The 23,371-nt window shown below is 38.5% G+C and overlaps 1 protein-coding gene across 11 annotated transcripts in view; it reads right to left on the reverse strand.

Moving 5' to 3' along the window:
* The window catches only part of ADD1 (adducin 1), a 115,155-nt gene extending 93,404 nt beyond the window's left edge, over window positions 1–21,751 (reverse strand). For 5 of the 11 annotated variants that reach the window (XM_036762741.1, XM_036762742.1, XM_036762740.1 and 2 more), the window contains exon 1: window positions 21,443–21,617. The gene's annotated coding sequence lies outside the window, so the exon portion shown is untranslated. Of the gene's footprint in view, window positions 1–21,442 lie in introns of all 11 variants that reach the window. The other 6 variants (XM_036762744.1, XM_036762751.1, XM_036762747.1 and 3 more) reach the window with 5 other exon arrangements.
* Window positions 21,752–23,371: the final 1,620 nt, after the last annotated feature.

Below are 23,371 nucleotides of genomic sequence, written 5' to 3' on the forward strand. Positions count from 1 at the left end.
GAAAGAAAATATGGTCTTGTAGCTAACATAACCACACAGAAGGCAAAGATGTAATTTTTGCTTTCTACCTCTCTGTCTTTTTCTGGCATTAAACGTGCATAGTGTTCCTGAGTTTGGTACTATCATCAGTTTTTCCATTTGTACCACAAACTTTCTCAAAGTGTGGGGGGGGGCAGGAATAAAACTAAAAGTAGATGAATTTTAATATAAAAACAGGTAACATTTTTAAAATGATCTCATTTACTGTCTACTGTGGAAAGACAAAGAAAAGGATGACATAGAACTTACTCAATACTAATAAGATCACAAATCCAGTGAAGCAAATATGAAGCAATTTTTTTTTTCATGAAGAGATATAATTTCTTCCATTTTGCTCTAAAATTTCCCTAAGTCTCCCTTGATCTGGGTGGTATATAACTCCAAACCTCTCAAGACTGCAAATATGAGTTCCACTGATACATTACAGACCCCAAAAGGTTATCTGGCCAAATTAGTTTAGGAAATGATACTCTGACCCTCTCTCTCTCTCTTTCACACTCTCTCTCTCTCTCAGATTCACATTGTATCTACTTTTATTAAATTTGTAACTTCTGGTTAAAAGTAATACAGTTGTGGCCTAAAACTACCTAAACTAAGTATCAAATTTACTGAAGTTTAACAAAAAACTTTAACTTCAGTATTTTCTTGATTTACAGGCTTTAAAAATGAAAATTAAAGGAAAAATGTTAAAAAAAAAACCATTAAACTATTTAACATCTTTTCTAATTTTCTACATTCCTCTAATAAATGTTAAATTAAATTCAAAAAGATTTTTTAGCATGCAAAATAATTTAGTGAAAATACCATCCAAAAAGACTTAGTATAGTTTGAAAATATTAGTGATTGACATTAAACTCATAAGTAGACAAAAGAGTAAAGAGCAGAAGCTACAAAAAAGATTACATATAAGGAAAAACTTCCCAACAAGAAGTATCAAAGAGAAAAAAAATCAAATAAACAAAATAGAAATGAATAAGGTAAATTCATAGGGGAAAATGAATTATTGAAAATTACTATACATAATATATACATCAAAAAAACACCAGAGAATCCAAAGGGAATTATGAATATCTACAAAAAGATAAACTATAGCAACAAAATAAGAAAAGAAAATTTAGAAAAAGAATCTGAAACCATAAATGAACTACAAAAGGAGGGGAAAACCTTTGGCCCAGATGGTTTTATTTACAAGTGAATCCTATCAAACATTTAAAGAGTAATTAATACACAGGCCACAGAAGTTCTCAAAAATAAAGTCATGACGCATAAGAGTTTTCCAAACACCTTTTGTGGGGCAAATATAGTTCTGATACCAAAGCGAAGTGAGACAAAGCAGAGAATAAGAACTATAGATTAATTTCATGAATGTATATTTATGCAAAAATGTTTAAATCTTTGCAAAGAGACTATAACAATGCATTCAGAATACAATTCACTATGGCATAGAAGGGCCTTTATTTAGTTAGATCAAAAGTATGTATTTTAAAAACAAAAACTATCATTTTCATGACAGAGCAACAAAAGATACTTTCCCAGTATAAACAGGAGCAAAGAAAGGATGCATCTGCTCCTCACTATTATTTGCCAAGGTTCTAGAGATGATGGTGATAGAAATAAGGCAAAAGGATAAGAAAAGATTATCCCTATCTGCAGATGACATGACAGAAAACCAGAGAATTGGCCAAAAGTAAATAAATATTCTGATTGATAGTTTCAACAATGTATCAGTATAAAAAAAATCCACACATACACAAAAATCTATTATCATTTTATAGTACTAGCAAGACTACTAGCATTTTACAGTACTAGCAAAAACCAGGAAGAAAAAAATGAGAGAAATTCCATTTAAAGTAACAACAAAATACAAAGTTATTTGGGAATTGAACTACCAAAACTCACACAAGTTTTCTATATAACTACAACTATAAGACATTATGGATATAAAAGGAGACAAATAACTGGAGAAATAGTCAGTGCTCATGGTTGGGCCATGTCAGTACAATTAAAATTATTTACTTAAATTAATTTACAGGCTGTTATCATGTCAATCAAATTACACATGGAATACTTTTTAGAATTAGAGAAAATAAAATTCATTTGGAATAAAAAAAGGTCTAGGATCTCAAAGGAAATGAGGGAAAAGTATGAATGAAACATTACCAGATTACTAGTATGGATAGCATTACCAAATCTGTATATTATAAGACAGCAGTCATAAAAATTATTTGGTACTGGTCAAAAAACTGATAATCATTTAATATCAATTTAATAACTTCAATAAGGGCCAGAGCCTGAACTAATCAAGCAGAAGAAGAGCCTGGACCTAACTGCTTCTTTGTTCTCTGAGTAAACTCAGAGAATACCTATCTCTTCCTACGTCAACAAGTCAGATGGGGCTGACTTAAAAGCATTCTTTCCTCTGTCTATGGCCATTAAGGATCAGACCCTTAACACAAGACACTATCTTGAATAATGTGACTTTTTCTTATCTTAATATTTTATAGATATATACTATGTTATGTCATGTTAATGGTAAATTAAACACAGAGATCCTGGGTTGTAATTTCAATTGACACTTTGTCAACTCTCTTATCATATTGTATTTACAACCTATTCAATTAAGAAAAGTTCTTTTCTTGTATCATGGTTAAACATACATGGAGATCATAAAATTGAGTAACATAGGCATGCTAAGTTGGGACTGCTTTAAAAATGTATTTAAGCCTTCTCATTCTTTTGTTCAGACAGTCAGATTTCATCTGGCTCCATACATGTATGTATGCTGCTAGCTTTAAAGGAATAAACAATAAGAATTTACATATCACTTAGCCTGTTTGCCTCCTTTAACCAAACTTTCAGGTCAACAAATCACAGCTCCATGGAACAGACTAAATATTTGTGTGAACTAATATGATAGGAGAACCAAGAGATCAATATACACGACAACTACAAAGTTATAAATGAAAAAGCCACTAAAAAAAAAAACTTTGAATAAGTTAAAAAACAATTACAATCCTGGAGAACAATGATCTCTTTCTCTCCTCAAAGCAAAAAAGCAGGGGCCTACTTAAACAAAATATATTATACATTGTCAGATGTGGTCACTGTATTAGATGAGTTTAGTTCCATCTATTCTGAATGTAACTTGTATTACCGTATTATATGCTTTATGCCTTTGCACAGGCCTCACCTGGAATTGCATTCCTTCCTTCCCTTCCTTAGAATCCTTACTCTTTTTTCAAAGCTCAATGCTCACACCTGTAACTTCCTACTTGAGGCCTTTCCTGATCACCTCTAGATGCTAATGACTCCCCTCAATTGAAATTACCTTGTATTTATTTTTTACGTACTTATATGCAAACATTGTATTTTCCCCAATACAATGCAAGTTCTTTGAAGGCAGGGACCACTTTATTTTAAATTAAATTAATTCTTAAAAAAATTAACAAATATCTTTTTCCTTTCCTTCCTACCTCTCCCTCCCTGAGGGAAAAAAGGAGACAAACAAACCCTTGTAATAAATATGTATACAAATTCCTGTATAGGCCACATCCAAAAAATACAAGTCTAAATCTGCACTATAAGTCTATCCCCTCTATCAAGTAGATGGGTCCATTTCATCATGGTTCTGGAATTGTAGTTAGTAATTGCATTGACGAGAGTTTCTAAGTTTTTCAAAGTTCATTGTTAACAATGATGTCAGTCGTCTTGACTTTTGTCTTGCCCCTGGACTTCGAAGACTCTGGAAAGTGAGTTATAAAGCTCTGCCTCACTTAAATCCAATTCACACACAAGCCAAGACATCACCTTCGTGATGTCACTGGTTCTCTTCAAGAACAAAGGGTGAATAACAAAAGGCACAATGATGATATTATTGTATAAGTCAACGGTTCTCCTGGTTGTGCTCACTTCACTGTCCCCTTTAATCAATTCTTATAGTATAGCAGTATTCCAACACATTCTTTTTTTTTTGAGGGGGGAAGGAAGGGCAATTGGGGGTTAAGTTACTTGCCCAAGGTCACACAGTTAGTAAGTGTGTCAAGTGTCTGAGGCCATATTTGAACTCAGGGTCTCCTGATTCCAGGACTGTGCTCTACTCACTGCACCACCTAGCTGCCTCCACATTCTTTTTTTCAAAGAAATTTTTAATTTTAGACTCAAACACCAGAACTCAAATACAGAACAGAGAAAAGAAAAAGAAATATATCATAAAGTTAAATATTGAAACTTAAATACAAAGAAAAGAAAAAAAAACCTGTCCTGTGCACAGAAGAACATGAGAGGATTCAAAATATATAGGGATAAATTTTCATTTCAAGAAAGCCTGTATGATAAAGACTACACGTTGTCTTGAGAGCTGTGCTTTTTTTTTTGCTTCCCTGTAAGTTTTCTTTTGTTCTCTGCTGTCCACTTTTTACTTTGTTCTTTTTCCCCCTTCCCCACCACCGCCAGAAGGCAATTAAATGTAGATACAGACAGATACATGCATGCATACATACATATATTCATACACAGAGACATATACTTTCCCTATACCTGATCTTTGTTTTTATGTTTGTGCATATCTCTTATTTCCTATCCCTCTTGACTCCTCTACTTTACTTCCACCTACTACCTTGACCTCCCATTACTTAACCTACCCCACCTCCAAGGATCTCTCCCATATTCTTCCATTCCCCAAAATCTAAAGGCTCTTCTATACCCCCCTTTAACCTATTCCTTCTCCCTTTCCTCTAAAGATCCCTACCTTATACTCTCCCTACTCCCTATCCCCTTACCGTTTTATTTCTTCTGAATTTAGAAGATTTTTATACTGTTCTAGACATATATATATATCAGCCCTCTTTCCCCATCTAATTCTTCTGTGGTAGTTCTTCCTCTAGCACCTCATTTGTATAAGATAATTACTCTTTTTAACTGTTCCTAGATGGTTTTACATTTTAAAGTCATATCATAGTTAGATCTTGCCCAATCTTTCCTAAAAACTACCCAATTGCTAATGACAATCTTAGACATACATTTTACATTTCACATACATAAAAGGTAAATGGTCTATCCTTACTGAATCTCTTGTAGTCAGTCTTTGGTACGTACCATATGTTTCTCTTGGCTCTTGTATGTCAAACCTTCTATTAAGTGCAGGTGATGTTTTTTTTTTTAAACAAAGTCCTGAAAGTCTGACAGCCGATCAAATGTCCTTTTTTTTCTTCATTCAGGATTATGCTAAACTTTGCTAGTTATGATGTTTTTGGCCAAAACTCCAGTTCTTTTGCCCTTCAATATACAGTGTTCCAAGACCTGAGGTCCTTTAGTGTCTCTGCTGCTAGGTCTTGTGTGATTCTAATTGTGGCACTGGCATATTTAAATTTTTTCCTTGTTGCTCATATTTTCTCCTTGAACTGAGGGTTTTGGAATTTGACTATAAACTCTGTCAAGTGGCAATCAATGGATTTTTTCTCTTTCTACTTTCCCCCCTTGTTCTAATGCTTCAGGACAATTTTCCTTAATTATTTCTTGTATTATTGTATCAAGATTCTTTTTTTGATCATAGTTTTCAGGTAGTCTAAGTATTCTTATGTTTTCTCTTCTTGATCTGTTCTCTAGATGGATTGTTTTTCTTATGTTTTGCTTTTTCTTCTATTTTTTCATTCTGATGGAATCCTAATAAAAGCTGCCCCCAGCCCCAATATTCTAAGTTCCTTATAGGCTCCACTGAACAGCAGCCCACTGTTCCTACCTAGCCACTCACTCCTCCCCCCCCCCCCACCCAATATCTTAACTTCTTTTCTTCCTTAAAATTCTGGATCTCCTTTTTTAATTGGGTGACATTTTTTTCATAATCTTATTGTTTTTCTTGGATTGTTCTTATTTTTTTTTTTGGTTTTTCCTCAATCTCTCTCATTTGATTTTAAAAGTCTTTTTTAAGTTCTTCCATATTCTTTCTGGGCAGGTGTCCATTTGACATTACTCTGGGGTAGAAGAGGGTTTCTTTGCTTCAATATCCTCCTCTTAAGACAAACCCCAGTCCTCTCTATTCCCATAACTTTTTATGGTTGGATTCTTTCTCCTTTGCCTGTGCATTTTTTTTTGGTAATAGTTTAGTTTTTATGATCACCTCTAGTCCTGGGGTATGGAAGGGGGTCCCTCTCGCCTCAGATTCTCTTCAATTTTACCCCTCTGACCGTGAACTCAAACCAAGACCTGCAGCCTCCTGTAAATGCCTACAGTCAGCTGTTTCCCTGACCCACTGCTTCTGCACTCACGGTATGTGTGCTAGTTTCTTCTCACCCCTTCCACTCTCCACTGCAGAGCTGGGTCTGATGTTCCTTGTCAGCAGAGATTCCCTCAATCTTCCCTATCTCAGATGCCAAACTCCCCTCACTGTACCGGGAAAAAAGTTCCTGTGGCTAGAGGTAGCCTCCCAATCCAGCTAACCCCAGGGTTTGCCCGCTGTTGTTTAAGCAGACCTTAGCATGGAGCTGTTTACTCTTCATGGGGACCAAACCTCATCCTGGGATTTGCCTGCAGACCTTAGATTGACCCAGTAGGACCCGTTGTGCCCCTATTCCTATTTATTTTTTACCCACACTTTGTCTGCCTCAAGGTGCTATTTTATCACTTTTATGGGAGTAAGTCTTGAGAGCTTGGAATTTTCTGACCTACCTTGCCATCTTCCAAGAATCTTCTCCTCCAATACATTCTAATACCATAATTTGTTCTGTTATGCCCTAATTGATGGGCATTCTCTTTACCTTTCAGGTCTTTGCTGTCATAAAAAGAGCTACTATAACTATTTTTGTATATATAGGTCCTTTACCTCTGTGATCTCTTTGGGGTATAGGTCTAGCGGTGATATCTCTAGATCAAAGGGTATGCAGTCTAGTTACTTATGAAGCATAGTTCCAAAATGTTTTTTTTCCAGAATAGCTGTATCAATTTACAACTCAATCAATAAGGTATCAATGTGCCTGTTTTCCCATAGCTACTCTAACATTTGTCGACTTCACACATCTGCTAAGTATAAAGCAGAACCTCAGAATTGCTTTAATTAATACACATCTCTAATTGTTTGCAGTTTGGAGAAATTTTCATGTCTACTGATATATTGGATTTCTTTCTTAGAAAACTGCCTGGTCATATCCTTTAACTATTTATCAATTATTTTTGTCTCTGTATCCTCAATATTTAGGATAGTACCTAGCTACAAAAAGGTGCTTCATATATGCTTTTTTATTTTCTTACAAGAGATAGTTTAATCTAGAGGAACAAGCTACAAAAATGACTGGGATATGTAAAGACAAGAGACATTAATAAAACATGTTTTTAAAAAGAAAGGATCCAAAAATACAGTAAAATTAAATTCAAACAATTAGAGTTATCAAAAAGTGGAATGGGCTGCCTTGAATCTCTTCAAGTGAAGGCTAGATGACTACTTATCAAGTATGTTGTATTGCAGATTCCAGTTCAAGTGTGGGTTTGACTAGGCTGCTAAGGTCTTTTCTAACTCAGATTACATGTCTGTGTTCTCTAAAACTTAAATTTGCTAATTCAGAAACATAATAAGACCTATAAATTTGGGGAGCTAAGCAATTCTAAAGAAGTAACATACCCAAGAAGAAAAAGTATATGCTTAATGATAACCACAAAAATATTAATTATTGTTTTCCTTTAATAAAATAAAATCATTGCTTAACCTTAGCAAATATGGTCTTTGCTTCTACTTCCTTCTAGAAGTACAAGTCTAAAAGCGGAAACTGAATTCTAGAGGAAATGCATCTTTTGTCATGTTGCATCAGTAACATCTTGAAGAAATAACTACAAAAAATTGTATTCTATATTACCCCAAGTATATACGATCCTCTCTTTTAGGGGGACAACTAGGGGGCAGCTAGGTGGTGCAATGAGTAGAGCACTGGCCCTGGAATCAGGAGGACCTGAGTTCAAATTCGGCCTCAGATACTAGACACACTTACTAGCTGTGTGGCCTTGGTCAAGTCACTTAACCCCAATTGCCCTGCCTTCCCCCCTCAAAAAAAAGTAACCTTTATTAATAAAATCAAAAATTCAGGTGACAGTTTTATCATATTTGGAACTATAACAATAGAAAAAAAATACCAATTTCTCACCAAACTCTGACTCTACTGTGAACTAAGGTCATTATTTTCCTAAACATAATTTCTTCTTTCACCTATAAGAGAACACACTCTTCAATCCAGAAGACATTATAAATTGGTACAATCAGCGAAACAAAAAATTATTTGTATGAGAGAAAGCTTGGTGAGAAAAAGAAGCATGTTATATTAGATAAAAATTCATTCACTCAATTCACTCCTGAAAACTAATCCTACATCATCAGCTGTGTCTGCGAGACATCTCTCCAAATAGATCTGGACGTTGACAACCTTGGTGTTACCCTGGATTCCTCATTTACCCTACGTAGCTAATTGGTTAGCAAACAAATCTTTTCATTTCTATTTTCATAGCATTTCTCCCATATAAGTCATTTTCTCCTCTCACAAAGCCACCACTCTAATTCAGGCCCTCATCATCTCTTGCTAAGGTTATTAGATTAGTCTCCTTGCCTCAAGCCTCTCCGCATTTCAATCCCAGTTTCCCTTTTACTGCTAAAGTCATTTTCCTAAAGCATTTGTCTGTCCATGTCACTCTTTACTCTAATTACTCAATGAACTCCAGTGGGTCCCCATCATCTCTAGGATCAACTATAAACTCCTCTGGCATTTCAAGCTCTTCACAACTTGGCTCCATTCTACTTTTTCAGGCTTCTTTCACATTACTCCCTTCCACATACTCCATGGTCCAGACATTCCAGCCCTCTTGCTGTCCTTCACACATGACAACCCATATCCACATCTTGGCAATGGCTATCCCAATTGCCTGGAATGCTCTCCATCACTTCATTCTCTTTGAATCCTTGGTTTTCCTCAAGACTCATCTCAAATGCCATTTTATGCTGCCTTCCCGACCTAGGTTACCTCGTAGCTGCTTTTTTCCATACTTTTATGTACTTATATATGTACGTTTCTTCTCTATTAGAATGTCCCTTGAGAGTAAGAACTTTTCTGCTTTTGCTTTCTTTCTCTGGCATCTCAAACAGCGTCTAGAGCACAGAATGTACTTAATAAAGTCTTGTTGATTGATGGGTTGATTCTTGAATTATAAAGACATTTGTTTTTTGTATATCTGGTCCATACAACACAGCCTTCTTTCATCCATTAATCCTGAACCATATTTTCCTCATTGCCCACCTATGTACTGAAGTCACTAGATATTAAGACACATGTTGACTTAGCTCAGAAGTTCTTACTAAGTTCTTTGTAGACTCTTTCTTCATCAGCAGCAAAAGATATTGGTTCATATTTGTTTGGTCATTTTTCAGTCATGTCTGACTCTCTGTGACCCAATTTGGGGTTTTCTTGGCAATGATCCTGGAGTGGTTTGCCATTTCCTTCTCTGGCTCATTTTACAGATGAGGAACTGAGGCAAACAGGGTTAAGTGACTTGCCCAGGGTCATGCAGCTAGTAAGTGTCTGAGGCCACATCTGAACTCAGGAAGATGAGTCTTCCTGACTCTAGACCTGGAACTCTGTAAGTTGCTATTTTTGTCGGAGTTTTTTTTTTGTTTTTGTTTTTTTTGCTGAAGCTCATCATGAGCATTGAAAAAATATTCCATGAAGCTTCTTATGATCTTTAGTTACAAGATAAAATCAACTCCACTAAATTCTTTAACTGCCTCACATCAAGGAAACCTGAACCATCCTTTCATTTAGCTGCAATGTCTTTAAACCTTTTGGTTTCATTTATAGCAAGTATGCCATACTGATGAGGTTCAGTTCTTCCTGTATTAAGTTAATTCTTTGAACTGGAAAGTGGTCAGACTTAAGAGAATAACTAGTTTGTGATGATTAAAAAGGTTTGAGAGATATAGTTTCTGCATAATATAATCATTTTATTAATAAGACCAGCATGTTATTAATGAAAGGATGGTCATTTGGCCATCTCCCTCTTAGATCAAAGACCATCATGGCAGATAGACTCAGGGTTTATATGTTCTTACAGAAGACTAATTAAGAAAGAATATTACAATGAGGGGCTGAGAGTGATGTCATGTGAGCCTTGGACAGAGAAACTATCTCCATACCCAGACCACCTCCAGCCTTGGGCAACCGATTGAAAGAATTTATGCACCATCTCAAGCCTGAAAAGAACACAATGGCTACTCCACCAGGGTGGGGTCATGAACAAGAAAGTTAGTCCAATATCATTATAAGCAATGTCCTTCAAGAGACTAAACTTTTTAAAATCACGACTTTATAAAAAGAGAAGAACTCTGGATCTCCCCAAATTATTGGTTATTAATAATAATTTCTCTCAAGTTAAAATGTTTAAAGATTGTCTAAAAACCATATATATGACTCTCTTTTGCCACTCTACCATCATTGCAGAATAAAGCTACGTAGGACTGAGGCTATTCTGTAGTTTTATTTGTATAACATGGGTCACTGTGGCCAAATAATTTATCAACAAACAGCCAACCTACTAATGATGTACTTTTCCTTGCCTAAACAGGTAGGTTTTCAGACAGCCAACCTAGTATCTCACTTGGATGATGCCTGAAGTCTTTTAAGTTAGATAAAACTACCAAAACTTGTGCTCCACTGATACTGTTTTGAATAATCCTAGGTCATCTCTACTCCATAATAAGACACTGATGTACTTAAAGAGTTATCATATTCTGATGTGATTTTACCTCACAAGTTACAGTAATAGTAGTGATCAATATGTGTCATACATAAAAATAATTAAAGTAAACTTTTCTAAGTATAAAGGGCAAGGAAAAGGTAATCTAAGGTAAAGTAAAATAGCAGGTAACCCAAGAACCACCAAGAATAGTAGTGCCTCCTCACCTTCCCCACACAGTCCTGCTTTTAGCCCAGCCCCTGAAGCCATCATCCAAAGAAACAACTATCTTAAGGAGATGAGGCAGGGCAACTACCTCTGCAGGTGCTGTAGCCCTGCCCCCTCAGTAGCTGCCACTACTGAGAACCCCATAACAAAATTGTCATCACCAATGTCCTTGGCACCATCAAATGAATATGGTTTTATCCATATCTCAGAACCTCCATTTAGGGAAGGCTGCTCAGCTTAGCCATGTCTCATTCCTCTCCAAGCTGCACTCAGGATACCTTCATCATAACTAGCAGAGGCCCTAGGTTCAAATTCTGGTTTTTAAAGTGTTAGCTTGAGCAAGTCATTTAACCCTTCGGGACTTCAATTAACCCAGGTATAAAAAAATATGCAAGTTTAACAAGATGATCTCTCAAGTTCCTCAGAACTCTAAACCAATGGGTTTATGAATATGATTTCAAAAATTGACCATAACTTATGAGATTAATTTTAAGCCTGAGTCTCTGAACTGAAAACTGAGTCTCTGAAAAAAAACTTCACAAGTTAATATATCCACTCCAGTTCTCTATTTTCACAATATAGTCTGGGATAAAAATATACCAAACTGTGAGTCAGTAATGCAACAGTCTGTTAATATGAGGGACTTAGTTACTACTGTGGAAGAAAAGCCAAATATTTTAAAACAAGTTAAAAATATTTTAAAACAAGTAACACCTATCATCCAGGAGATAAGCCCTTTTAACACCAAAGGATGAAATTGTATATCTATAAATGTCAGCTTACCCAGAAAAAGAAAACATTTGCTTTCCTAAATTCACCAGATTAGCAGGCTACTTACTTATCAAACTGCATCTGATTTTCTTTTATAATAAAAAGATAGGGTAAAAAGATAAGCTGCATAACAACACTAAAGAGTCCTAATGACAAGTAAGCAGCTAAGTACTGCAGTGGATAGAGTCTGGTCTTGGTAGTCAGGAAGACCTAAGACAGAAACCTGCCTCAAACACTAATTGTGTGGGCAAGTCATTTAACCTTTCTCAGTTTCAGGTTCCTCATCTGTAAAAGGAGAATAATAGAACCTTCCTCACAGGACTATTAAGAGGACCAAATGAGATAACCTGAAAAGCGCTTTGTAAACCTTAAAGCATGATATAAATCCTATACACTAATCAGTCAGTTGACAACCTTTTATTAAGCACTTATTATGTGCCAGGTACTAAGAGCTGGCTATACAAAAAAAGTCAAAAGATAGTCTCTGCTCTCAAAGAGCTTACGATTCAATGGGAAAGACAGTATCTAAACAACTCTATACAAACAGGATGTGTACGTACATATGTACATACGTGTACACACACACACACACACACATACACATCCCCCCCATATATTCAGAATAAGTTGGAGATAATCACCAAAGGACAGGGCACTAGCATTAAAGGGTTCATTATTATTATAATTAAAATTAAATGTAAAAAGATTATAAATTATAAATAATTATTCCCCTCAAACTACTTCAAGAATCTATCCAAAAGTTCTGGATGTTGTTCTTTCATTCAGTCATGTCTGACTCTTCATGACCCTGTGGACCATGTTGTCCAAGGGGTTTTCTTGGCAAAGATAGTGGAATGGTTTGCCATTTCCTTCTCCAGTGGATTAAGGCAAATAGAGATTAAGTGACTTGTCATGGAGTGTCTGAGGCCTGATTTGAACTCAGGTTTTCCTGACTCCAGGCCCAGTGCTCTATGCACTAAGCCATCTAGCTGTCTCAACTCCCTAGAACTTAAGAGTCTAAAACAAAGACTTGATGGTTATAATCTGTTTTGGTGGTTGGCTTTCTCTACACTAACAATCAATCTTTAACGAGAAACTGGCAATTGAGAGTCTAAGTCCTCAAAGCATGCACAGGAGGCTCTATCCAATGCCTATCCACATGGAGGATTTTTTGAGTGCTTCTGGAAGTTCACGATAACATATAATGGAGGGGCCCTGCCCTAGATTCAGAGAATGCATAGGCATTCTGTGACTGCTTCCTGTACAGTGAAGATTTTCTATGTGATGAAGAAAAGCCTTTTAACTACCTACTGGGTCAGAATTGAGTGTACACAAAAGGCTGCAATGGAGAAACTCAAAGTCCCTTTTTCATAGTGATGATTAAGGCAAGAACAGCTGTAAGCCTTCAGGTGAGGAGAAACATAGCACCAGAAGGGATACAGACAGAACAAACTGTATAAGACTTGAGCCTATAGCATGAAAAAGAATCCTACTGTCCCTGAAGGGAACCCCTAGAACTTTGGGCAGAGGAGGAAGAGATAACCAGTCACACTCTGGGGCCCTAATTGCTTGAGCCCATCTGGGTTTATAGACTATGTCCAGAGTCTCCCTACAAATCAATAAGCATTTATTAAACACCCATGTGCTAGGAACTAAAGATAAAAAGACAAATATGAAACAGTCCCTGCCTTCATGGTGCTTACATTTTATGTGGGGACTATCCATACATATAGAATAAATAAACACAAAGTAATGTGTTAGAGGAGTTGGACAGGAAAGCACAAGCAGATGGAAGAATAGGAAAGGCCTTAGGCAAAAAGGCAACATTTAGCTGAGCTTTGAATTTGTTTTTTTTAACTATATGCATTTTTATTAACAGACCAATAGACAGATAACCATGATAAACACCTTAAGCTCATTCTTCTAATAAGTTTGTTGATCTGGCCTTCCCTATTCCCAGCATCCTACCTTCCACAAAAATGTATAGTCTTCTTCTTCATTCCAATTTGGATGGCAGATTCTTCTTTTCTTCCATAGCTACTATGATTAAATCTGAAAAGTGGCTAAGTAGAACTTTGAAGGAAGCTAGAGATCACAAGAATTGAGGATGGAGTGGATTCCAGACATAAGGGACAGTTTGTTCAAAGACACAGAGATGAGAAAGAGACTGTCTTCTATGCTAGCCAATTTAGCAAGATCTCAGAGTAAATTAAAAGTATTGTGTAATATGTTAGGAAAGAGGCCTTGGGCTTCTGATTGGTGGGAATTCATAATCTGTAGGCAATCCCAGAACTCCCACACTGTTTTCTGGCTTTCTTCCTGCCAGGCTTCATCAGAGTCCCACTGCCCACCCCCTTTCCACCTCTAGCTCTGGGAACAAAAATCAAACCAAGACCACAGTTCCTAGGAATGATTTTCAATCAATTGCCCTATGACTCCAATCACCATTTGATCACTCTCCAGATCAAATAACCCACCTTTGGTCCCTTATCCCCTTTTAGAAGGCAAGTTCCTTAAAGGTAGGGATTGTCTAGCACATACCTAGCAAACAGGAAGCTCTTAATGCTTGTTTCATTCATTCATTCAAAGGTAGTTTGGAACCAGGTTATAAAAGGCTTTAAATGCCAAAAGAGTTTGTATTTGATCCTAGAAGCATTACAAAGTCACTGCAGTTACTGAGCAGGGGAGTAACATTCTTGGACCTGTGCTTTAGGAATATCATTTTTGCAGTTGTGTGAATGATAGACTGGAGAGAGAAAAGGGTAGATACAGAGAGATGTTAGAAGTCTATTACACATACCACTCCTATGTCTGTATCCCAAAGAGATTTGAAAAAAAAAAAGGGAAAAGGACCCATAAATGCAAAAATATTTATAGCATCTCTTTTTGTGGTAGCAAAAAATTGGATATTAAGGGGATGTCCATTGATTGGGGATTGTCTGAACAAGTTGTGCTATATGATTGTGATGGAATACTGTTGTGCTATAAGAAATCATGAACTATATGGTTTTAGAAAAACTGGAAAGACTTACTTGAACTGATGCAAAATAGTGAGCAGAACCAGGAGAACATTGTACATAGTAACAATATTGTACAACGACCAACTGTGAATGACTTTTAGCTATTTTCAGCAACACAAAGATCTAATATAAGTCCAAAGGACCGATGATGAAAAATGCTATCCACCTCCCGAGAAAAAAACTGATGGAATATGAATACATATCGAAGCATACTGGATTTTTTAAACTTTATTTTTCTTGGGTTTTTTGGTCTGTTTTCTTTCACAACATAATATGGAAATGTTTTACATGACTGCACATGTATAAACTTTATTAAATTGCTTGTCTTCTTAATGAGGGGCAGAGGAGAAAGGATGGGAGAGAGTATAGAACTCAAAATTGTAAAAAACAAAGGTTAAAATTGTTTTTACATGTAATTGGAAAAAATAAAACATTAAAATAAAAAAAGAAGTCTATTGCAAGAATTCAAAAGAAAGGTAATGAGGGATTGAATTATGAATCACCACACATTTATTAAGCACCTATTATGTGACAGGTTCTGTACTAAGGATTAGGGTGATGACAGTATGAGTAGAGAGAAGGAAATGGTTATAAGAAATATTTGGAGGTAGAATCAACAAGACTTGGCAAATGATTATAAAATGGAGTTGTGGGAGATTAAGAAGTTGAGAATCACAAAGGCTGTGAACCTTTGGATAAATAAAAACATGGTAGTGCTATATCTGGGGGCATAAGGAAGTATGGATACAAAAGGTTCTCTTGGGGCAGCTACATGGCACAGTGAGTAGAGCACCGGCCCTGGAGTCAGGAGGACCTGAGTTCAAATCCGGCCTCAGACACTTACACATACTAGCTGTGTGACCTTGGGCAAGTCACTTAACCCCAATTGCCCCCACCCCAAAAGGTTCTCTTCCAAACTTAATGAGTTTGAGATGCCTTCAGGAAATTGAGATTGAAATGCCCCATAGACAATTGGTGATGCTCAGGGCTGTATATATATAAATCTGAGAATCATCAACATAGGGACAACCGAACCTATGAGAGCTGATAAGCTCACCAAGTGAGAATGTAGAGAGAGAAGGAAAGAGTCCTAGACAGAGTCTTAGGGTACATCCACGATTAGGAGGTAGGACACAGATGATAAATTTAGCAAAGGAGATTGAGGAGCAGTCAGACAAATAAGAGAAGACCTAATCAATCATCAAACATTTAAGTGCTTACTCTTCCAGAAACTGTGTTAAATGCTGGGGATAAAAAGACAAAAGTAGGAGCATACCTGCCCTCAACGAGTTATGTTTTAAAGAAAAAGACAATATGTACACATAAGTATATACATAAAGTATACAAAATTAGATCCAGGTAGTTTAGATGAGTGAACTAGTTGCTGGGTTGGGGAAGGTGAGAGAATTGGTAAAAAGCTCCATGCTAAAGGTGGCACTTAAGCTGAATCTTGAAAGAAGCCAAGAATTCCAAAAGGCAAAAGTGAGAAGGCAGTACATTTTGGGGATAGCTGACAGTCATAACAAAAGCACAGAGATGGGAGATGAAATGTCATGTGTATGGAAAAGTAAACCAATATGTGGACAATAGAGTACATGGAAGAGAGTATAAGAATACTAGAAATGCACAAAGGAGATAGATTGTAAAGAAATGCTAATGTCAAACAAAGTTTAAGCTTGATTCTAGAGGTAATAGGGAGTGGAAAGAGGTATCAGATAGGGAGACCAAACAGAAGAATGTAGTATAGGTGAGAAGTAATGAACTGGGCTGGTGGCCATATATAGTAAAGAGGTCATAAGCAAGAGATATGGAAGGTAAAGGAAGAAAATAAGAATTTATTAAATGCCAGGTACTGGGTTGAGTGTTTCATAAATAATCTCATGTGATCCTCATGGCTATTATTGTTCCCATTTTTTCTTTTTTTACAGTTGATGAAACTGAAACAGAGGTTAAGTGACTTGTCCAGGGTCACAAAGTTAGGAAATGATCAGATCTTCCTGGTTTCAGGCCCAGCACTCCATCCACTGTGCTACCAAGCTGCCCCTATCTAGAAAGAGAAACAAATTTTGGCAACTGAATGTATATGAGCAAAAAGGAAAAATACAGAGCTGAGAATGGCACTGAAGTTGCAAACTTGGGTGTACCCTTGGCAGTAATAATAGAGAAGTTTGGAAATGTCCAAGAGGAAATTCATGATGCAGGAGTAGTGATTGGGAATCATTTGTTAATGATGGTAATTGAACTTATGGAAGATGATGAGGATCACCAAACGAGAGGGTATAGAAAAAAAAAAGAGAAAAGGGCCCAGGCCAGAGTGTTAGGCACAATCAGAATTAGTGAACATGATACAGATAATGAATCAGCAAAGGAGATTGAGGAGTGGTCAAACAGGTAGGAAGTGAACCAGGAGAGAACAGTATCAAGACAACCCAGTATTTTGGAGAAAAGGGTGGTCAACAGTGTCAAATGCTGATCAGGAAGGAGGGTTACTGAGGTAATTAAATGTGGAACTTAACAGATAACTCTGAAGAAAAGTTTCAGTTGAATGAAAAACTAGAAGACAAAATGCAAAAGACCATGAAGATCCTGGAAATTCTGAAGGTTCACTGGAGGACAGAGGTTAAACCCAGAGGTCCTTAGGTTCCATAAGCAGGTTAGATGACAGTGCCAGGAGATTTCAGGGCTTTGAGGTAGGGTAGATGGTAAAGCCTGAAGAACTTCCATCTATTCAGATACACTAGATTTGTTGATTCTTGTTTCATCCAACACATGCCAATCAGTCAATAAACATTTATTAAATGTCTACTAAGGCATTGTGCCAAGCTCTGAGGATATAAATATGAAAAGGAAAGCCAGTTCCTGTCCTAAAGGAGCTTACAAACTAATGGAGGAGGTCAGAAGTGGGGGAGGAGTGGTATGATGAAGAAGTCCAAAGCAGTGTAGCCCAGTTGAAAATGAAAAGACAACTGGCTTGGGTGCCCTCCTTAAATGAAGGTTTTGGGAGCTCTCTGCTCTACCCTCCAATCAACATGGTCCCAGGAGCAGGGGGTACTGATGAGATATGAGTACCAAAGCAGATGTGATTCTGCAGGATGATGAGGTTCCTGGGATCATGATAGAGAAGTCTAAAAAAGAAGTGCAGCCTGATGGGAAATACGACCAGTCAAGCAGCCAGGACAAAGGAGTAAGGGAGAAAAGCAAGGAGGAAGGGCATCCCCAGGGGTAGCAGGTCTTCCTATTCACAGGCAGTCCCTGGCTGGGTTGGGGGATGATGGCTCAAGGCCAAGAGACCAGGCAAGCAAGGAAGAGAAGGGGGGAAGCAACCAACAAGTCTTTGATATTGAAGTTAGCTTGAACAAAGAAGAGCTAAGTGCTTTAAGACTTTCAGAATTGGCACATCTATATTAAATTGTTGGGATTGAAATATTGGATTAAAAAAAATAACTAAGCAGAACCTCCATCAAAGTCCTACTCTTACAATGCCACATACTAGCATGGAAGTGACCCTGGGTTTCTGAAAGGTCAGCCAGCGGGGCATAAGCTCTAGTGTGTCCTACCAACCAAGAAAAAGCTCTAATATAATTTAGTTACAAGACTAGCTAAGTGTGACAGCTTCACTATAAGGTTAGCCACAAGGCAATGAGTTATTTTGTTCCACAGTAACTCAATAATAAATAGAGTTCTGTTACTATCTATCTACTAAAAGGTAGAAGGGTTCCTGGGCATAACCAGAACAGAGAAATAAACCACTGATTTTTGAAATGTTGAAGAAATTAAAAAGAAAATCAAAATTGAGCTCTCTCAGACCAGTAGTCTAATCAAAACAATTTATTTGAAAACATAAGGGAAGCTAAATCCTCATTCTAATCCAACCATGACAATTATATTGTTGCCACACAACACTTTATACAGAATATTTCCATTTTGCAAACATAAAATATCCAAGAAAAATATCATCAAATCTATTCTCTGAACATCATGTTCTTATGAATAAAAGAAAATGCCAAGTATAGGAAACAATTGGTGTGGTAAGCTTCTATTAACAGTGAACAATACGTTACATTCAACAAAAATTCTTTACAAGAATTTTTGAAACATATTCTGATAAAGCCAAACTAAAATAAAATTATCTAGAAGTGGCTAGCTGAAAATATATAATCATTCCAAGGAACATATGCAATACAATACCAATCAAAACAGTTTTCTTCTCATATGGAAAAGTATGAAATGGTCTGCCTATATGATATTAATATTTAGAGAGGGAAAAACACCCTCAAGACTAGAAATTCTAGTCAGGTTCATTGTTATGCAACTTTAAGACTTAAACCAAAACATGCCACAAGTAGCAAACTCCACAGTGCTATAGCAAGCAAGATATAACCACATCAAAGTCTTTCTAAAGCAGTTTTGACTGCCAAAACCATGCACTTCCTTAGCAAACAAGTCTACGATTTTGGTTTTCTCCACATTATAAATCGTAATATAAGGCAGCATGGTATAAAGGATACAGTGAGACCTGAAGTCAGGAAGAGCTAAGATGAAATTCTGACTGATGCTGATTAGCTGTGTGACCCTGGGTGAGTCACTTAACCTCTTTGTGTGGCTGTCAAAACAACTAGAAACTGCTCACAATATAGTTCCTGAGTCCACTTTAAGAAATCACATACCATCAGAAAAACAATAAATACAAGAAAAACACTGTAAAGGAAAAGAACGATAAAACACAACAGAACGCTTTGTGACTATAGTTGCCAAACTTGGAGCAGAATAAGAGTTCAGAAAATGTACCTCCATTCCTTCACTGCAAGAGTAGAGGACAATGGGTACGGAACAGTGCACATGCTATAAGACATGCCAGTGAATTTCGTTGAATTGGTTTTTTCCCTCTTTTTAAATTCATTGTTACAAGGGAAAGCTCCATGACTTGGGGAGGGAATGTGATAAATCTGGAAATGAATGTGATATAAATGTGATATAAATAAAAAAAACTTAATTTAAATATATATATGTATGTGTGCATATATATATACATATATATATATATGTATACATGCCAGCTGTCTGTCCAGCTAAAGTATGGTTTCCCTTCTGTTTCACAAATTCGTGTCAGTAAATCTTCAATCAACCCCTCTCCCCCCAAAAATGCTCTAATTTACTCAAAACTGTTATCAGCCATCATTATTTATTCCCTGGGCCTAATAATAGAATTCTGTCATTTTAAGGGTATTATATGAATCGGTATAATGGCAATACCTGTAGCTACCCACTACCCTAAAAGCAGTTATATCTACAGAATATTCTGTGGCCATGAATCTCCAAAGTGAAAAAAAAAAAAAAGATAATTCTTAACAAGGACCTTTTGAAACATTTAAAAAACAACAAGGTTAATGAATGACTACCAATTGCAATAATATTCAGAAAAGATTGATTCTGACCCTTCTTTCTAATCCTAAAGCAGATATTAAATCTCTAGTGTGGTTTTTTTCCCCCTTTTTGCTGAGGTAATTTCCAATGTATTTATAAAAAACAAAACAAAACCCAAGCATGTGTATTTTGCACATATACACCTGTACTCTAAAAAAGAACTTGTAGCTGATAGTACTCTGTGTCCAGATAACGCTTTATTATGTTAATACCATTAACACGACCATTTTTATATGTCTATACCAGATCTTCCTCTTAATAACTCATGAAAATCCCCACAGAACATGGCCTACCCTTGATGCTGCTGCTTCACTAGTCAACAAAAAACCCTGCACAATTCTATCACATAAAGAACTGCAAATCAACCATCTTTCCTGGCACTCTTTCCTTGGTAAAGGGTTTGTATTATTGTCAACCTGTACAATCTAAGCTGAATAATTATAGCTGTTTACCCTCCATACTGCTTTAATACAATGAGCAAGGGAATGGAAACTGTGCACACTGAAAACCCGCAATGGCATTACACTAAAATATGCAATAGGGATTACCACCCCAATCTTCTGCACATTCCGTTGGCTCCACTACCGTAAATGCCAGATTAATATTCATCCCCGTCTGACAAGCCCCCATTTGAATTTTTTTTAACCAACCACTGTCCCTCATACCCAATGAACCCTAACCCCAAGCCTTCCCTACTTTCACAATAAGAGAGTGCCCCCTCTGACGCCCCTTCGCTAGCCTAAAGCTTTAATGGCAGGACTCGTTAATCCTGCTGTATTACCTGGATGCCTCTATTCCACCCCATCCCCACCCCCCCCTCCCAATCGTCTCATCCACAGCCCAGGCCACCCTGCCCCATCCCCAGCGCTTGGTGCCAGTCTGAGCTTCCCCACCCTAATTCAGCCCTCTTCAGATGATGCCTGAGCGCCCCCTTGCCTAGTCCCCTCCCCACAGCCTAATCGCCTCCTCGTCATTGCCCCTCCTCTATCCCCCCCCCCAGGACCCCACTTCGGCAGAGCCTTCCACACTTTGTCTCCCCCCAACCCGAACCCCCCTCTTATAGAGAGCTCCCTCCTCCAAACCAGAGGACCCCCTACCCAAATTCTTACCCCGCCACCCTCCTCTTTCCTCCAAGACTGCCGAGCCCCCTTCCCACAAACAACACCCCCCTCTCCCTTCAAGCCTCTTGACAGCCTCTTTCCCCAGGAGTCTCCCTCCCCTCCTCCCCGCTGTTCTCTCCGCCTTCAGCCGCCCCTGCTCACCTCCACCGGAGAATCTGAGGCCGTGCGGGGCTCGCTCGCGGGCTCTCTCCCCTCCGCACAGGCAGCGGCGGCCGAGGCGGCTGAGGCGGCGGCTGTGGTAACAGCAGCAGAGGTGGCGGAGGCGGCGGTGGCAACAGCAACGCCCGGGCGTCCCCTACTCCGCTCTCCCCTGCTCCCCTCTCCCTCACCCTCTCTTCGCGCCCCGCCTCCCTCCAGCCGCGGCGGCGCAACCTCAGCCACAGACGCACTCCCCCACCCTCCGCCCGCTTCCCCTCCCCGGCCCGGCCCCCCTTGACTCCTCCCCTCACCACAGGGTGCGGCCTGCGGGGCCCGCAGCCCAACAACGCGCCGTTCCATTGGTCCGCCTGCCGCGGTCCATCTAAAGTGCTTTGGGATTGGTGAGAGACAAGAGTGGAGGGCGGGGCTGGCGGGGCGGGAGAAAGGCGGGGACTGGGAGGGGCGGGCTCGAGACGGGGGGGGAGGGGCGGGGCGAAGGAATCTCCGTCCCCTAGAAGGTCCCTTCTCCCCCCTCCCACTCGTTCACTCTCCCGCCTTGTTGGTTTACTGCTCCTACAGCCTCTTAACCCCCGCCCGTGGGGGCTGCTCTCCTCCATCCTCTTCCCTCCTCCTCTGACCTCCTCCCTCTCTCCTTCACCTCCCTCCCGCCCCCTCGTCTCTCTCTTCCTTTCCTCCCTCCTCCTCCTCCTCCCTATCTTCTCCTTCCTTTTTCTCCCTCCCTGTCCCCTCTTGTCCCCACCTCCCCCTTCTCCCACCTCTTTTCCTTTCCCCTTCTCCCTTTCCTCCCAACCCCCTCCTTCCCACTCTTTGAGCCTCTTCATCTCACTGTCCCTTGTTTTCCATCTTCCCTTTCTTCCCTACCCCCCTTCCTCTCCTGCCTTCCCCCCTATTACTCTGTCCCTCTCCTTTCCTCTTTTTCTCCTCTCCCCCTCCCCTCTTTCTCTCTCTTCTCTCCTTCTCCTCCTCCTCCTCCTTCCCCTTCCCCCATCCCCGCATGCTTCTCTTCTCTGTTATTGCCATCTGTGGAATTAAGGACTATCTGCCTTAAGGCGCTAAGTAGATGGAACTAAGTAAGACCAGAAAAATTAAAATGTCTTTAACCAAGGTCCTATAGGTAGTAAAAGCACACGTCTTCAGAATTTCTCCCAGTTGGAAGAGGTCCCAGAGGACTTTCAATCCATCTTTCTACTCTATACAGGAATCTTCTCTACACCAAACCCGACACATTTTTCTTGAACGCCTCGGATAAAGGAAAAGCTACTACCTCAGAATGTAGTCCACTCCGTTTAATATTTAAAAATTTTCAATTATGAACTTGACAAATATCAACAAACATTTTCATATACAAAAAAAACAGAGAAAAGATTTTATATGCTACCACAAACTTGTTACACAGCCTTGCTTAAAGAGTATGTTAAACTCGACATGGCATTTCTAACACCCTCTATCTTCTTGTCTGTGTCCCCTTTTGAACCGCCTTGTTCACTTCTATGTACTTTTTAACGTTTCATTTTGATTCTGTCCCCCCATTTTTTAGTATCACCATCTTTATTCCCTGCTGCCCTACAAATCTCCACAAAAATCCATCCCTTGTAACAAATAAGTAAAGCTAAGCAAAACAAATTTACACATTATGAGAAATACATGCCTCACTTCGCATCTCCAGTCCACCTCCTGTGCACCTCCTCTACAAGATTGTGAAGTATGAATTGGTGGTCCGCTGTTACATCGAGTGTGGTAGCCAAGTCTTTCATAACTGTTTTCCTTTACAGTGTATAAATTTTTCTCCTGGTTTTATTCACTTCATTTTGCATCTGTCTATACAAGTTCTCCCAGGTTTCTCTGAATCCTTTCCTTACAGAACAATAATGTTCCATTATAATCACATACCATCATTTGTTCAGTGGGTGT

Source organism: Trichosurus vulpecula, chromosome 6 (assembly GCF_011100635.1).
Source record: "Trichosurus vulpecula isolate mTriVul1 chromosome 6, mTriVul1.pri, whole genome shotgun sequence".
Lineage (NCBI taxonomy): Eukaryota > Metazoa > Chordata > Mammalia > Diprotodontia > Phalangeridae > Trichosurus > Trichosurus vulpecula.